The 14910-nt window shown below is 36.0% G+C and overlaps 2 long non-coding RNA genes across 3 annotated transcripts in view; one reads left to right on the top strand and one right to left on the bottom strand.

Annotated features, from left to right (window-relative positions):
* The window catches only part of LOC136825661 (uncharacterized), a 274947-nt gene that overhangs the window by 5891 nt on the left and 254146 nt on the right, over window positions 1–14910 (bottom strand). Inside the window, exon 4 of one of the 2 annotated variants that reach the window (XR_010849390.1) lies at window positions 4351–8649. The exons of the other annotated variant lie outside the window; for it this stretch is intronic. This is a non-coding gene — a long non-coding RNA (uncharacterized lncRNA). Of the gene's footprint in view, window positions 1–4350; window positions 8650–14910 lie in introns of those variants that run through there. 2 annotated transcript variants of the gene reach the window in all.
* The window catches only part of LOC136825662 (uncharacterized), a 41865-nt gene that overhangs the window by 13933 nt on the left and 13022 nt on the right, over window positions 1–14910 (top strand). The gene's annotated exons all lie outside the window — the stretch shown is intronic.

Below are 14910 nucleotides of genomic sequence, written 5' to 3'. Positions count from 1 at the left end.
ACCGCTTCCCTTTATTGTACTGAAATCAAATTGCTGTCTCACGACGCTTGGAAACGATTGCCACGGTTTATCATGGAATTAAAAACTGATAAACATACCCCACAGGCTCTTGCACAACAAGAAACGGGGTTTTCTTCACCGTCAACGGATGTAAATTTACCTGGAATAGGCAACATCAAAAAACCATAATTAGAAAGGGATAGTGAGAAGCTCCAGTTAGCTATAATTAAGATTTTTGTTTCTTTATCATTTTCTTTCAGAAAACGGGGTTGAGAAAAGTGTAAAGAAGCTTCCGTTGTCATAAAAATACTGTTAGACTTTTTTCATGAGGGATACTATGTAATTATTTTCGTAAATGTCATGTTTTCTGTTTTTTTTTTCTGAATATTACGCGTTTTTTTTTTTTTAATTAGGATTGTCTGTAATCAAATTACTATAAAATCCAGCTTTACTCGCTGTTTACCTCTACGAGCACGTGTAGACTTGGGTATAAAATGTGTGTGTGTGAGTGCGTGCTGCGCTTCAGCGCGCGAGTACGTTTCATGTGGAAATAGAGGACACTCTTCGCTGTATTTAGAAGCATAAAATCTTGATTTACAATCCTTTGGAACGTCGGGTCCCCTGAGGCCGTCTCATTGGAAAGCTGATGCACGTTCAAGGGGATTTTAAGGGCAGAGGAGAATATTTCTTTGAACCTTTTTCACTCCATACTTGAAGACGTTTGGATTCGTAAACTTCTAGAACATGATAATAACATAATGATCCCCCTTTCAGCATCCTCTTACCATTACCTTCTATTCACGATGAATGACATTCTTCTTTCGCTTCCTTTCCGAAAGGAGCTATTTTAAAAACCCTTTTAGGGTCATTTCTGGGTTGAACATGATACATTTGTGCAGTAAAAATTCTCTACAGTGGCCATTTACATCAACATTGAGTGGATGTTTAAGTAATGAGATGAAGGACGCTTTTAGCCTTAAAGTTTTGGTAGAGCAAAGGTTCTTTTAACAGATGAATTTCACGAAATTTCTCAGTACATAAATATTTTGAATCAAATGTTGCAGTATTTTCCTATGAAGAAAGTTTAGTTATTTTTTCGAATTTCAAATGACCTCGAATTAATGAACAAAGGGAACGAGGTAAAATACCCATTGACGCATGAATATTCCCTTAAAATACCCAGTGACGCATGAATATTCCCTTGAGGTAATTTTCTTCCACGTCTGAAGAATCTACACGACTTTCTGACAGCGGTGTTTACGGATTTAGATGTGGCACTTGTTCTGTAAAATAAACATCCTATAAAACAATCACTCAATCAGTTTTGACCATTTCTCTTTTTGCCAAGGTGTCATGTTCTGTAACTGTGCGGTTAATTAAACACACAACAGTGCCCCATTCCCAGTGTTTTGCAATTAGGTGTTATTCCATAAACAATTTTTTCCCGTTAGCATAATTTTCGCTCTGTCTGTCTCTCTCTCTCTCTCTCTCTCGTGAGTGCGTGAAAGTTTCACTCATATGTTCATATAAAATGGGACATGTCTTTGCAATGTGCCATAAGCCACATGAGCAGAACAATTGCAATACCCGTTATCAGTTTAAACCTCGTCCAACAGCTTTGCTAGGCGTGAAAAAAAAATTCTTATTTTCATCGGTCAAGAATGTATGATTCTAACCTCCTGAAAATTTTCTTAACATATAACAATTTCCTCTACAAATGTGCGTTTTCGTGTCTGCTGCTTTGTGAAACAGTTATTGACATTTATTACGAAAGAATGTAGCAGTTTAGAAGTTTTTTCAAGTGTTCATAGAAAATTAGTTTTCGTATCATGATTTAAAGCAACAGCATTGGTAAAGAAATCCGGTGGTACGTAGATGTTAATCACTTAAAAGATAATGTAGATCTATATTGCACTTTGCTTTCCCTTTGCAGAATACTAGACGCTCTCTATCAATGCATGTTCGAAGATGCTGATTGTCTAACGTTTGAATAATTACAGGAAATTGTCCTAGAATTCAAGTTTATATGTCACTCATGGGATATACTTGGTAAATCACTGTAATCATAATTGGAATATTTAGCTAAACGCGCAATACCCGTAGATGTGTCCTAATTACTAAGGGGAAAGAACCTAACATCAGTGTAAAAGGCATTTTTACGAATATTTCTATATATTCGTTTCCGAAGTGATGGTAAGGATGTTTAGTTATTATTATGTGTTACTTGTTTTTTGTATGTTGTTCGATGTGAGGTTTTTCAGTATTAGTACTAGAGCAGAATTTGCCTTTCGTACAAGTAATACATTAATGACTAACTCCTAGTGTTCTTATTGCAGGTTAGTGCCTGCTAAAAAGCGGTGTGAGGCAAAACATTACATTTGACAAAATAACATACGAGGAAATTTCTTTCTAATTAGCAAACTTGTTTTCACGCTTATAACCCACACTGAATCCTCCTTGTTAGGGGGCACAGAAGGGTACCCAGAATGGAAAAACATTCCACCGTTACCTGATTTAGAAGGTTTTCATTATTTTGGGATTATCGTCTAAAAAGGGTATTCATTTCAGTGTGACGACGTCAGGCGGGGAAATGGCGCAAGACCAAAGCTCATTTTGCTCTTGTCTGTCAGACCTCTTGCGAAACATAACCTCCTTTGCCAGGTATCTCTGGAGTGATGAGGGAGATTACAATCTATGTCACTGACTCGGCGCATCGCGTTCATCAGTAAATATTCGTGGGAATTCAAAGTTAGTTCATCCAGCAATCATTTATTTATGAATTCACTATTAGAGAGAAGCTGATGCTGTTAACTGAATTTTAGACATTTTGTGAACTCCAGTTTGTCTGAGTTTATGAAATAAGCAAGGAAAGTCATTTAATATATATCATAAAATTATCTTCATTTCACGGAGTGGCGAGACCATTTCCCTCAACTACCACCTTTTCTCTCTCTCTCTCTCTCTCTCTCTCTCTCTCTCTCTCTCTCTCTCTCTCTCTCTCTCTCTCTCTGCTCACATAGAAAAATACCATCAGGTAAGTTTTATGAAGAGAAAGTTTCCAGACTTCATTCTTTAGGTTATACATAAAAAATACACACGCACGTATATGAATTTTGGGCACCTAGAGAATCATGACTTGTGCAGTATATTCATAAAAATTAAACCAAAAATAAACTTTTTATATCGAATACATCATACTTTTGAAACCATTTTCACCACAGGGGGATTAAAAGAGATTAGGGTGTCTGCCCCAGCCAGGATTATAACCCGACTTTTGGTTTTGCTGATAGTCGGATGGTCGAGTCGACTACCTTTCATTGTATGTAAACCCCTTGGGCGAAAGTTACTCCAAAGGTTTGGCGAGTTCGTTATTAAATGATATTGGATGTTTAATATTTGTGTGTGTGCACTAAAAAGACCCATAATAGAGAATTTGTATAAGAAACTATATTTCGGCGAATAATTGCAAGCACTCGTGTCCTAGAATCTCCTTGAAGAAAATAAATCTGGGCTGAATACCTTCGCAAATCTAAACCAGTAGAATTTTACCACCTGTTTATTCCATATGAATAGTGCCTCAGTTATACCCGTCGTTTTCCATCGAGACGATTTGTATTGCCCGAAATATGTTGTCTTATTCAATTTAACTCTTTACTGGTATGGACTTTTTTTTTTTTATAAATGTTAAAGAATTAGATTTAAGAAACACACACACACATATATAGGTGTGTGGGTATACATATATGTGCATACATAATACATACATATGTATATATATGTAAATATATATGTATATGTATATGTATATATATATATATATATATATATATATATATATATATATATATATATATATATATATATGTTCTTAAATCTTATTCTTTAACATTTACCTAAAAAAAGTCCATATCAAAATCGAATTAAATTGAATAAGACACCATATTTCGGGCAATACAAATAGTACCGATAGAAAATGACAGGTATAACCGAGGCACCATTCACATGGGATAAGCAGGTGATAAAATTCTCTGGCTTAGATTTATGAAAGTATTCAGCCCAGATTTATTTTCTTCCAGGAGATTTCTTGTGTGCTGCTAAGGACACGAGTGCTTGCAATTATTCGCCGAAATATAGTTTCTAATTAAAATTTCAAATTCAAATGTAGTGATAAGGTCCCTGTAAATGCTATCCAAAATTATTTGAATCTTCTCATCAACTGGTGCATTTGTGAAGAGAGACTGCATATACACTGAGGCGATAATTGCTCGGGAGGGGGGGCGGTTGCTGTGTGGGCTTCCAAGAAATCCACAGAGTAATTCAGGCTGTGGTCACCATGAACATATGGGATCGGAATAGTGTTAAGCCTCTTGGTGAGCTAGTAAGTTGGGGTGGGAATCTGCCTGAGAATGGGGCATACAGAGTTGCCCAGCTTGTGCGTTTTCATGTTCCAGTATGTGTAGCAAAGACCATAGTTCCCCACAGTCGCTGGAAGGTGGAGGATGCTAGAGGCAGCCTGATCATTTCGGCAATTTTGTCCTCACACCTGATATCATCAGTTGGGTTTTATTTGCACATAAGAATTTTGCATTGTTTGCTAGGATTTCATCCAGCTTTTGAAGGTATTTCTTATTGCCAGTTAGGATATGTGCGTCATTGGCGGATGTTAGTCGAAGAGTAATGTTTACGAGTCGCTAGCAGTGACTGACAATGCAAGGAAATTGGATTTGAAGGTGCCTCAGGAACTTCCAGTTGGATGCTTTGTTGGTGATATTGAATATAATTAGGCAGGTGTTTGCTAGGGTTATGGGATCCACCAGAATTATCTTGATTGAATGGCTACCTTGTTTTTCTCAAGCAGCATCCAGGGGTGAAGGTCCTGAAGGTCCTCATTTTGTCAAGCTTTTGTGGTATATGCAGAGTGGTTGGTAGGGCTTCGCAAATGTTGTGCTTAACATGTAACAAGGCATTGGAGGCCCTAGAAATTGCGTGTTATTTCAGGTGTTCTCCAATCATTGTCCTTTTAGCATTGGTTGGGATTCTCAGATGTCGTATAACAGTTGGAAGAGCCATATAGCTATCGCTAGGTTAACAGAGATGGGTAATCTGTCAGCAGTGAGGTCTGACAACATCTGGAGGTACTTGAGTTCATCCACAGGATGCATTTGTCATTGCGTTCCCCACCAGTATGTTTAGCAGCATGAGGGCTTCTTAGGGCAGGGTGGGGACAGGGAGAACTCAGATATTAAGAGCTGGTAGTCATAGTAAGTGTCCCGGTAATCCTGGATGTTGAGCTAGCATGTGATCAATCTAAGTAGCATTACATGTGCCTAAGAAGCACATGTAATGCTTCTCAGGCAGAATTCAGAAAATAGGGAGCTACTCTATTTAAACAAGCATTATTGGCTAACATGAAGAACAACTTAAAGTACGCTAGGATATCGGGAAGATACACTAGCAATCCAGAAATTTTTGAGACAAAAAAAAATTCAAGGCACATGAAAAAATCTAGAATCTCGAAATTTTGAAGTTAATTCAATTGAGTGATGAAATAAAAAGGAAAGAGAGAATAAAGGATAGATATTATTTTGGTATGATATTTTGTTTCCAAGTGATCTTTTGGTCTAATTTTGTCTTTATGGTGAGGAATCTATTTGGAAAGTATTTCAATGGGCACTGGTGGTTATTGATATTTTACGATGTTTTCATTACTTCTGTTGCTTTCTTTCAACTTTTTGCTAATTTGACTGCAGTATTAATAACTAAGGTTTAATTATACGTATTCAATTGATCCTTTGATATCTCATGTGCTTCTGAATATAGCTTCAGCAAATCATTTTCTTTTGGATGAAATTTTGCTGAATTATGGGAACCGAGTTTCAGAGTATCCTCATTGTAAGACTCGTTATTTTCAAGCCATACCTCATCAGTTTTTCCGAGTTATGTTCAGCGACATATCTGAGCTGTTCAGTTTCCATGCCCACGTAGAGAACGTATAAAATTTTCTATTTGTTTCACAGTACCGAAATTGAACGCGAAAATCTTGTAATACACCTCAAAGAAACTTTATAAACTCTGTATCTCTGTCTGTCTGAATGACCAAGACCTTCTCTGCGCGATAACCTAAAGTTCCAAAATGATCTCTGGAAAAAGGAGTACGAAGCTTTTCTTAGAAAAGATATGGACCCGTTTCCAACTTCGTAGTCTGCTGTGAACAGAGATTAGAACTTTTGATCCACTTTCCACGAAGGCCCTTGATGCTGAATGCTTTTTTTTTTTTTTTTTTTTCCTTGTGGCAGAAAAAGAGATTGCTGCAGTAGACGGGAGGAAGGATTAAATAATATTGTATGAGGAACACGAAAGTAAATTGATATTTATATCAGCTGAAAGCGAATTTACATGTACATATTAATCTAGTAATAAATACTATAACTTTCCACATAATTCTACAACAAATGAGAATCCAGTAAGCGTACATTTTTTAACTTACATCAACAATTAAATGCGTATATTATTATTATGGCATCGAGTACATGAAATGAGGTATGATAAACCCGTACAGTTTATTTACCACATAGGTTACAAAGGGTAGGGGGAAGAGGGTACGGGTTTGAAGCCTATCCTGTTGTCTAATTTGGGTTAAATGATGGCCACCTGCCAAATTTTGTCTAGATCGGTCAAGCTGTTATCACATAAATTACAAAGGGAAGGGGGAAAAGGGAGGAAGGGGTATGGGTTTGAAACGACCCTATTTTGTAAGTTGCGTTAAATGATGGCCACTTGCCAAATTTTGTCTAGATCGGTCAAGCGGTTCGGATTTCTATAGCGCACAAAGCTACAAGTATACAAACACACACATATAAACATTCACTTTTACATATACGTATACACATATATATGTACATGTGACCAGCCGCAAATGCTAGTACCACAGGTCATCAAATGGCTCATAGTAGGCCTACATTCTACAAGCGATATAGAACAAATTTCTTTAAAAAAAATTTCGTGCCATATTGTGTGTTAATAAACCAATATAAACTACAGTATGTATGAAAAATGATTTACATTTCATGCATCCATATTTTTAAAATAGACCCAATACCAGTCATGCATTAAATGACAAGGTAGTTTATACTACTGTGAAATGATTCCCAAAAACATGTGCGAATGTAAAAATTCTTCTGGCGATGATGAAACTGAAGCCATAATTATACAATTAGTTATTTATTATTTCCTCTGAGTACAATCAAATTACCGATTCAGAACTACTAAGATTAGTTAGTCTAAAAATTTAATTAAAAAAAAATACTAAAAACCTTGACTTTATCGTTACTCCAAATGTACTATTTAGTCTTGAATCCGTTAGGTTATGTTGAGCTCCGTGCATGAATCATGACACCACAAATTTAAGTTCCCGGAATTGTGAAGTATGCAATCGATATCTCCGATAAAAGATATTAAGTTATATAATAATACGAAGATCTTGGATCATTCTGTCTGTGCATTTTTTTTTATCATGCGCAGCCTAAATACACAATCATATTGCTTTTTTTTTTTAAGTTGGTGTTGGCTTACATAAACGATTCCACATAGACCACATTAATTGAAATGAAGCATAGACTCATGCAGCCAGTTCTGATATTAGGGTATTAAGTTATCATAATCCTGCATGTCAAATGTTAATATCATTGCAAGATTTGACCTACATATAAAATTCTTATATTTTGAGGCAATGCACGACAAAATCCAAGAAGTTAATTTCTTATATTCTGAGGCAATGACAGGTAGTAGGCCTACACATCAAATTCTTATATTTTGAGGCAATGACAAGGCATAGGCCTACACATCAAATTCTTATATTTTGAGGCAATGACAGGGCATAGGCCTACACATCAAATTCTTATATCCTGAGGCAATGACAGGGCATAGGCCTACACATCAAATTCTTATTATATCTTGAGGCAATGACAGAGCATAGACCTACACATCAAATTCTTATATCCTGAGGCAATGACAGGGCATAGGCCTACACAACATCAAATTCTTATATCTTGAGGCAATGACAGGGCATAGGCCTACACATAAAATTCTTATATTTTGAGACAATGACAAGGGATGGGCTAAAGGGTCAGATTTCTTATTGCAAATAGTTTTCAACCCGTATCTGTTAGACATGGAGTAGCTTTTAATCAACATAGTAGCACCGACCCTACGATATATAATGTATATGCGTATGGGTGAAATGTGCACGTATAAGCATGTGCATATACACATACATGAGTACTTGCGTCGATGGCCATAGTAAATGTAAAAAGCCACATACCACAAAGAAAAAAAAGTTAAATTTGTGGGCATGTAGCGGATGGCACACATAGACCAATCATAGGGCTGTCTCCGCCTTACACACAAATATATAACTGCTCGCAATGAATTATATTGAAAATATATTTACAAAAGGGATAACAAATTATATTACTGTGATGAGTAGATATAAGGCTGCTGTAGCATTTCTACGAAAATGAAGGCATCATAAGATACTTAACGAAATAAGGAAAAAATAAATGAAAGCTGAAAAAGTTATGTATGAGATGATCCAAACCAGTCTGCGAGTAGCCATGATTCATCTGCTTTGGGGCATTCTTGTAGATTACCCTGTTGGACAAAATGAGACATGAGTTAGTAAATTTCTCTCTCTCTCTCTCTCTCTCTCTCTCTCTCTCTCTCTCTCTCTCTCTCTCTCTCTCTCTCTCTCTCTCTCTCTGTTGTTAGGAGAATATTCTAGCGTAGACTATGTTCATAAAGATCTCGATTACTTTTAATTAAAACAAATTACCAAATTTCAATTAACAATAGTAGACAGATAATTCTTTACACCTGCATTTTATGAATAGGTCTATGTTTATTCTGCAAAGTTAGGTTACCATATGAAAAATTCTCGAAGACACTACAAGCACCTTAAGAGCAACAAGAATCACAATAAAACGGCTGAATATCAGATAGGCCTATAATCCAAATGTCATAATCTGCGTAAATCGACAAAAAGACAGAGGACATTATAGGTCTACGTCATTTTTTATGATCCTGTTATTTCGAAAAGAGAAAATGTCCTTAAAGTTCTCAGCAAATTATATCCAATATGATTTGTATAGCCTATCATACTGCAACTTCAAGTTAAGCATAGGCATATATCTTCGTTTAGTAGAGTGCAGTCAGTGCTTGTCATCCCTCCGAATGTGTAAACGATTGCAATGAAATCGATTTTATGGCTATTAAAATGTAGTACCATTTCCTGAAATCAATATGAAATACCAATCTGCATATCTCTGAGAAAGTCTTTGTATTTAAAGTTTAGAAGGGAGAACACGCTGGGCAATATCGGGCGTTAATTATTATTGTTCTGTAATTCAAGTGCACCGATTCGAACGCAGACATTCCCTGTGTCACCTCCGTATTCAGGTGAACCTCATTTACGAAAAACCACATTGCAGCATCGCGTAACACTCCTGACTTCATTCGTATTTTTCTATTTTTTTACCATTTTTAGGGAGATGCGTATTATGATTTTATTTCAGGAGATAATATAACTTTTCCTTTTAATAATCAGCAGAACGGGTTTTTGTTCGGTAAAACAACCATCGCAAAATTAATAAAGATGCACAGAACCACAGATTAACGAACTTTTCGAAACTATTGCTAACCAATCAGCTTCAAGGGTTGGTCGTGATGTAGGCGGGGCTTAGCTGCAAAGAGAGGCGGATTTTGCTATATACGATGTGCAGAAAATACGATTGCGCTGAAGAAATTAAGGGGCATTTCATTACTTGTTTTTTTTTTAATATGCATAGTGCAAGGTGATCTCAGTTTTACCACTTAAATTTGATGTGCACATAATAATTACGATAAGACTTTTGCGAATAAAATTTTACACACACACACACACACACACACATATATATATATATATATATATATATATATATATATATATATATATATATATATATATATATATATATATATATATATATATATATACATATACTGTAGACACATTCATATACATTATATATATATATATATATATATATATATATATATATATATATATATATATATACAGAGAGAGAGAGATAGAGAGAGAGAGAGAGAGAGAGAGAGAGAGAGAGAGAGAGAGAGAGAGAGAGAGAGAGAGAGAGATACATTTATTAAAGATAGGTACATCTTTCGGTCGGAATAATTTGGTATTCCACGACACATGAGGGCACATTATATTTTTCAGTTATTAAAATTTGCAATAAATTAATAACACATTATTAAAGTACAAAAGATGTTTGTTCCCTTCTTTCCTAGAATTACTGATTTGAATGTTCACAATGTTGAGCTACATGTGGGGACATTATTATTAAATTTCCAATGTTTGGATCTAGAATAATATGATACCTAAGTGTAACCTCTCTCTCTCTCTCTCTCTCTCTCTCTCTCTCTCTCTCTCTCTCTCTCTCTCTCTCTCTCTATATATATATATATATATATATATATATATATATATATATATATATATATATATATGGTGTGTGTGTGTTATATGAAACAACAACGTCTAAAAAAAATAATAGCGCTGCTGAAATTAAGTGGGATGTTTCGTCACTCTTCCGCAGCAAACTCGAAGCGAGCATCGAGTGAGTGGTTCAGTTTATTTCAGTATTTTGATTTTCGAAAGAAAATAATTTCTAAAAGCGCAAAAGTCCTACTGACATTCCAAATGAGACTAAATGATTCCATGATGAACATTAATGAAACAATCTTTCATCAGCAGGGCTTAAACTCAGGCTATTGGTTGATACGGAATGTTTAACGAACCTGTGGGGTAATTATCGTCTCTTTTTAAATGAATACATACAACTTTTTCTTTCCGAGAGACATCAAAACCTGCACTTGAGAATTGCGAAATGCCCCGAAAGAGGCTTCAAATATAAATCACCATTTTATCCTCGTTACTCTAAATCACTTAATTGCTCATTCTCTGGGCATGATGGCATTGCATGATGTTACTGATGAGGTTCTTGTTTGACCTTTAAAATGTGCATATAATTTTTCCACAGAGTTCTTTGTAGACCTTTCTGTGATGAAATATTACCTTGTTAATTGTGGTTTATGAAACTACAGAGTTATGCTCTTGAAGAAAGTATAATGATTTGCAATGTCAAATGATGATAAAAATAATACATCAGGAGAAATCGTGACTGATAACCAGAGTCGTCAGAGAACACAGTACCTGCAATATTATGTAATTAATTCGCGGCAGAAATCATACATAAAATGCCAAGGATGAATGGGGGCTAAAAAAGGTTTGTTGCCTAAGGTACTTAGATGCCCTTATAGAGAGTGCTGCTCATATCGTGGCACTGAATGAAACTGAGATCACTGCCGTGAAAGGTAAAGGATGACGAATGATCACGTTCTCTGTAACTTCAGTATGTCAGACGACGGGAAGGTACTCCACCAGGTTCTAGAATAACCCCCATACAGAACTAGAAGGGAAGCGTCCTTTACATGAAGGGCTCTGCCTATGAAAGGGACTCTTCAGAAAAAAACATCCATGCGTGGGAGAGTACAAGGTGCTGGCTCAACGGCGACATAGTTGAATGACAGCTGCGATAGAGGAAAATAGCCTAAGATTAGTAAGGGAATGCAAATAAAAAGGAAAAATAACACAAAAAAGAAAATATCCCAATAACCTCTAACGGAAATCCGTCGAAGCGTTAACATACAACATGATATTCGATAAGAGTCTTCATAAGTAGTGATGGAATATCTTCTAAATGTTTCGTTTTATGTATATTCCTATTATATAACTTCTCTATTTCATTTATCTGAATTTATTATCATTGCCTTTTGATGCATATCTGCAACGCGCACTAATAAATTGTTAAATGCTACTAGAATAGCAATCTATCCACAGAATACTCTAATGTCGTTCAAACAAAATGACAGACTCGAAACTCTTATTATTTAACACGTATACGAGAGCAAAATAAATAGGAACTTATATAAATATTAAATTATATATATATATATATATATATATATATATATATATATATATATATATATACATACATACATACATAAACACATATTCTTATATAAATAGGATGCCCAAATGAGAGCATCGAGAGTCAGTGTATGAAATGTGAGCACGAGAACATTGATTCTGTTTACGAAAATATTTGGCAAATTGAAACAGCCTGTGCGTGACGTCACTGGGAGATTTTTCAAGCACCGGATAGGGGGCTGAGTGGGAATGGGTTACAAGGAGACCCGTGAATCAAACACCTGCAGCTGGATTAGCGGTTGAACGAAGCTTCTGGATATGATGCTCATTCTGGTTTTGCTGAATTTTAAAGGTTTTAATTTTAACTTTAACCAAGTTTCTAGTTCATGATCCAACTATAAACAACACAACATGTATTCTCTCATATTTTTTTCTGTGGTTAAGGAAGACTGTCTACGGGAAATAGACACCGAAGTTAGGGCATTGGCGTCGTCCAGCCCCAAAAAATCAGTTTCAGAATGATAAAAAAATTAAACAGACGATTGTCACTGACATAATTGCTTTACTGGTTTTCCAACCACCGCAATTTATATTCACTTTATATTTGTATTTTAAAAAATATCTTCCAATTCAGAATAAATACTTTTAAGATATAACAGACAGCTGATAATGTTGGTCGCATGACTGAACATATGAAGATGGGGACAAATATATTTTGAGTCTGAAGTACCATCGCAATGATGAGACAGGCCTCGGGGGGAGTTTGGGAAGCCAAAATGGAAAGCAAAATTTGTCTTCATTATAGAGCTAAATATTATTCTGTCAAACACTGTGATACGGAACTCTCTGATTGACGACATTCAGAATCATTTCCTTTGGTAAATTTAATAACCTTGACTGTTATTCAGTTTAAGAAATTAAAATAACAAGCATAAGTGTTTAGGTACTTAAACAGCAAAATGTGTCAAAAATATCCTTTCGTGAAGGATGGACGGCTTGTGTGTACCATCAGACTTATAGTCTAGGTTTCCGGAAGTACAAAGTTGACCGAGTAAGCATTCACTTGCGCTCTACAGAAGCAAAAACTATACCGTTGCCAAATTGCCGGTTCCTTAACCTTCACGGTTTTAAGAGATTCTTTTGTAAAATGTTTGCGGTTATAAAAATCAACGTTTGAGTTGGTGTGGTTGGTGGTGGAAAATGTCAGAAAGTAACTAATGAAAACGAATTCGCATTTTTGTTTTGTTTAAATAAGAACCACACCGTTTAGACTATAGCTGATTGTCTGAGAACTTCTCTCTCTCTCCATCAACACTGGCCTTTGTTTCAAGGGCGGCGTGCCCTATCTCCCATCGCATTCCATCGGGAGGCATCCGTAAATTGGCAGTGCCAATGGAAATTCCTGGCTATATTCCATGCATACAGATTAGCCTACGGAGGTTCATCGCGATAGCTTATGGATTTCTAATGGATGCGTTCTGTGCGTCGTCTGGTGGAGGTAACGCAATCTAGATCAATTGCATTTGGCGCTTATTTCTAGCTGTTCCGAGACAGCTGCAGTCGGGCAGAAGTGGTGGATATTCTGTGGCTTTCATCATTTTAGATACATTTGGTTTCCCTTTAACTTTAACATATCTCTGCAAGCACCATGTCCGCGTCCGACGACTTATTCGTTTCTACACTGCATGAGTTTCAAACGAAGTTCTGGCAACTTATGTAAAGAGAGTTGCATTTATATGTGATGGGTGAAGAACTTGTTTTCTTTAATATTTATTGTGATTTTATAACGAAGATGTCGATGTCCCATGAAATATATTGCTCGACCATGAGAGTCTGCTCGTCTCTGATTGATCGACTCGAAATTCCTAGTGACATTCCTCAGAATATGTGGCATGCAATTGATTGCCTGCTATCTATCTATCTATCCATCTATCTATCTATCTATCTACAGTATCTATCTATATGTGTGTGTGTGGACTTTGCACATACAAATCGCCAAAAAGTCCCGAGTCAATGAATTTCGATGGGAAACATATTGCAGAGCACCCAAACATTCATTCCGTCCGCTATTAATTTTTCTGTGAATTTGGCCCTAGAAGTTTTTTTTTTTTTTTACATGGCCTTGGCAACTAGATCACATTATGGCATCCATCTTCTAAGCCATTGTAAGGTGAGAGTGCTGAAATAAATATAAGCAAACGCATACCTTCATTACGTTCATTGAATCTGAGTGATCTGCTTCGTTGAATGAGCTCATGAGGCCACGTATGAAACATTTAATTCTCAGGAAGCGCCCCCCACCCTCCCCGCCACCCCGTATGGGGGAAACACGTGGCGTGGGGTTTAGGTGTCTTCACATATAAACGGAAAGAAGTTTATTATTCTGATGCACAGAAGACATTTTGTCCATTGGATTTGAGTTACTTTTTAGTCTTTGCTCACTTGAAACTATATGGCATACAGGAAAAATATTTTAATTCCTCTCTTTTGAATTTTAGTTGATTATTAATGACCTTCCACTTTTTTATCGTACTTTTCTCGTGAACATTCCTTAGATATGGTAGTTATTTGTCAGAACAGAAATAAAAGAAGTCAATTAATGCTCCTCTGAGCTGGTATGCTTATAAATTGCGTTCATTATATAAAAAAAATTAAACGTTTTATTTAACTACTTACTTGAAATCGGGAACTATTTGTCTTGCGCGTGAACCACAGAATCTGTTCCATCAGTAAAGCATACTGTCCCTTAAATTTTGAGAGTGAACGAATATCTACAGTATATCGTTCACGTCACTTTTCGTTCAGCTTCCTGCTGGAGCATTAAAATAAAATGTGTTTTACGAAAGAGATTTCATCTT

Source organism: Macrobrachium rosenbergii, chromosome 39, assembly GCF_040412425.1.
Source record: "Macrobrachium rosenbergii isolate ZJJX-2024 chromosome 39, ASM4041242v1, whole genome shotgun sequence".
Lineage (NCBI taxonomy): Eukaryota > Metazoa > Arthropoda > Malacostraca > Decapoda > Palaemonidae > Macrobrachium > Macrobrachium rosenbergii.
Note: the sequence above shows the minus strand (reverse complement) of the source record. Positions and strands in the feature narration are given on the sequence as shown.